This window comes from Salmo salar, chromosome ssa22 (assembly GCF_905237065.1).
Source record: "Salmo salar chromosome ssa22, Ssal_v3.1, whole genome shotgun sequence".
In the NCBI taxonomy this organism is placed as follows: Eukaryota; Metazoa; Chordata; class Actinopteri; order Salmoniformes; family Salmonidae; genus Salmo; species Salmo salar.
Window position 1 is genome coordinate 19,286,446 of NC_059463.1, and position 3,762 is coordinate 19,290,207.

The window sequence follows — 3,762 nt, forward strand, 5'->3', positions numbered from 1 at the left end:
TCTATGCATTTGAAATGCTGCAAATGTGAAATGTGTTTAGTATACCATACGGGAGTGCGTATAACCTGCAGATTACAAAAACATATTGCTTTGGCAAACGATGTGTACGTGGAGAACAACCCTGCAGTAGCAGATAGGCAAACTTTTATCATGCCTTTCAAAGTGAATTATCCACATTGCCTTTGTGCTGCCTAACTCGGTCATGTTACTGCGGTTGTTTATTTTGACTAAGGCCAGAAGTGTCAAAGTTTGGACCAGTACACACTCCCAGCCTCTGGTATCACAACAAGGGAAGTAACACTTTGTCCATACCAGTTTAAACAAGATGGGAGAGATGAAAGCATTCACAACGTCTCGCAAACTACAAAGTGTGAAATAAAAGTAGAGTAGCTTGACATTTTGTCAAGATAAAATAGATGTGTAATGAAGGAGAGAACATTTTTTGCAAAAGTAGATTGTTGAAATGTGAGATAAGGAATCAAAGTTGTGAGCTGGCACAACTTCTGTCACTCCTGTGACTGCGCCGGATGAAAGGTGACGCTTACAGGTCATTATCGCCGCCTCCCAATAGAGGCTATCTAATCAGCTTTCACAGAGTTCACACAGACTGAAGGTGAAGTTTTCAAGGGGGATTTCGACACAGGAGATTATTCTGTCCAGGCTTTTTTCTTAAACCTAAAGTAGTATCTCAAATGTCATCATACTTATTTACTATGCTAGATGTCAAGTTATATCATTTGAAAATGTTGTGTCAGAACTAGGCCTATATTCTTATTTTGCTTCAAAGTAAAGTTACCCTACAACTTCATCCTAGTTGGTAGGAGAGGGGGAAGGGGAGAGGCAAGGAAACCATCATGCCCCCGTCTGAGATGGACAAGCCTCTATTATCCTTCTCCAAAGCAGCCCTCCTCCCTCCTCAGAGTTTGGGCTCATAATTGGACCTTTGTGCTGTGTGTGAATTCTTTGCCTGCACACACGTTCCCAGACTGTGTCCAGCCATCAACAGATGGGGTCTGTGTGTGAGGGACACACATGTCACACACACCCACGCCAAACCCCACTTGCGGCCCATTCACAAAAACTGCACAATGACAAGAAAAGTGCCAGGGTTTGAGGACCCCTCAGCCTCTGAGAGGAGGCCTTTCTCTGTATTGGAGTGCCTGTAATGCAGGGAACATACAATAATGTTTTTGTAGCTGGACCGTTTGAAGTCACTGAGGAAGAATGCATCATTATTTGGACAAGAGGGAGAAAAAGTCATGCCCAATGGCCCATTGTCAGGCTACAGTTTGCTTTGTTTAAGCTATTTTGTAAATTACATTGCTCTGTCAGAAATGACATTGCCACTGCAACCAAAATCAGTAATTGTCCGTAAGTTTGTGGGTGTTAAGGCTGGTTGCCTATTCTGAATGCACTGGGTGAGGTAGGAGCTGATACAGGTACTGGAGTCCCAAATAGAGGACAAGGATAGGAGCAGAGAGACTTGTAGTTTCGGTTTAGAGTTGCAGCTCCGGTTTATTTTCTCCACTCAGTCATAATCCAGTTTAATTTCCGTTATTGACTTGTGTGTGGTTGGGTATTGGAAGCACAGAAAACAGAAATAAAAGGGATACATGCTGGAGAGTATTTTCAAGAGGCATGTGTAACAGGGTTATATTGGTGATTCCCCTTGCCACTTTATTGTTAAGCCAATGGGGTTTTGGTTTTAGTTTTGTCTTGCCTTCACCTACTCAACATGGCATCTTATTGGCTGGTTTGCGTAGCTTGCTTACGAGGGAGGATGTTTCAGTTAGAATCGTCCCAGTGAACAAGCACCAAACCAGCGGTAAGTTGTTGGTTGCAAAGCACTGTACGTCAAAAGTGATTTTTATACTCCCAAGTGATGATTTAAATGTACAATTTATATCAATTTGTTTGTAAATGTTATTCGAACATCACACATAAGATGCAGCATTGTTTGGTGAATATTTGTTGTGCAATTTGTTGTAGAGAATTCCAGCTAATACTAGCTAGCAACTTACTGTGTTGTATATTTTGTACAGTGCGTGAGTGCAGAGTTAGATGGTGAGCCGTGCATTGCATGATGTGCAATTTTGTGCTGTTCCAATCAGGTACATTGTTAAAGATATTATATTGTATATTGTAATTGTATTATTTTGGTAACTATATTGCTCAGTGAACAAGCACCAAACCAGCGTGCGTGAGTGCAGAGTTGGATGGTGAGCCGTGCATTGCATGACGTGCAATTTTGTGCTGTTCCTATCAGAATAAAGCTCCATGACTGGTGCTACAAGTTGGAGTTCGTGTCAATGATTGATTGTACACAAGGCAAGAAGAGTACTGTTATACATGGATTGTTTGGCACTGAACTGAAAGACAAAGGGAATTCAGGTATTTAATAAGGGAAATGGTTGCAGGTGTGCTCAGAGCATAGAGATGTATAGACGTCTCTAGTGCCCAAAAGCCTATGTTCACATGGGCAGCGACATTGAGGACTGATACGTCGTTGCAATCTTTATGGCTCTGAGGTGCCTGCAGTTAAAGGTACAGTTAACCAAAAAGTGCAATTAAAGGGACAGTTAACTAAAAAGTAGTCATAAAGATGAGAGCCTTTTCTATAGTTGGGAGTTACAGCTGTACAGCCTGTTCTCTTAGAGAGCTTTCTTGTGGCCGTTGGATTTTAATGGCGAAAGAGGTGAAAGCTCTCCCACTCTCTGCAATCCTCTAGCCTACTCCCTCCCTCCTCCATTCCTGTCTCTCATTCACTGTCACTCACTTATTCATTCACTCATCCATTATTCACTAATTAATTATTTCAGAAAGTCACTCCCAGAGGAGGCTGGTGGGAGGAGCTATGGGAGGACAGGTTCATTGTAATGGCAGGATTGGAATCAATGGAATGAAGTCAAACAATTTCCATGTGTTTGATGTGTTTTGTACCATTCCTATGATTCCATTCCAGCCATTACAATGAGCCCGTCCTCTTATAGCTCCTCCCACCAGCCTCCTAGAGGGTCACTCCCCACTCACTCACTCGCTCACTCACTCACCCAAACTGGTTTAATTGTTTGTAGTCACTCTCTCCGTGTCTCAATCTTTTTCAAGTATCTCAGAGTGTGAGGAGATAACATTGTAAGGACGATTTGCTCCATAAGTCATCCACTTGTTTTTTATTTTTTATTTCACTTTTATTTAACTAGGCAAGTCAATTAAGAACAAATTCTTATTTACAATGACGGCTGTCATTGTTAGGCTGTCAGGCCGTGCTTCTTCTTGACAATCAAGTTCATCAGCAAATATGCCCTGTGATCTATATTTTCAGACTGCTGCATATCACGCTACACCATCAAGGAAACAGAGAAAGCAAACTGTTCAGATGTAATACTGTATATTTGTATCAAGTCACAGAGGAAAAGAACCATCATGAATTCCTTTCTTTGTATGAACATGTTTATATCTTTTCACTGGACTTACTGTAAATAAATACAAATTGACACATTGAATTACAAGAGTGTGTTTGTGTGTGTGTATGTGTCATGACATGACAGGAAACAGCTTTCCTGGCTTTGGGTGAGAGTATTTCCCCAAGTTAATTTCTGAGCAGCACAGTATGGCACTGCAATGCTCCCACACCACAGCTCAAAGCAAACTCTATGATGGATCCTGACAGGGATTTCCTTCAAATCAGTAGTCATGCCTTACTGCTGGTATGTGGCTGGAACATCTGTTGCTGACGGTTCTACCAACAGGTGCTGTGGAATG

At 41.8% G+C, this 3,762-nt stretch overlaps 1 long non-coding RNA gene across 1 annotated transcript; it reads left to right on the plus strand.

The window, feature by feature from the left end:
• Nucleotides 1–1,715: 1,715 nt before the first annotated feature.
• On the plus strand, nucleotides 1,716–3,503 carry LOC106582953 (uncharacterized). The gene is made up of 2 exons (XR_006761387.1): nucleotides 1,716–2,391; nucleotides 3,323–3,503. It is a non-coding gene; the product is annotated as an uncharacterized lncRNA (long non-coding RNA).
• The last annotated feature ends 259 nt before the right edge of the window (nucleotides 3,504–3,762 follow it).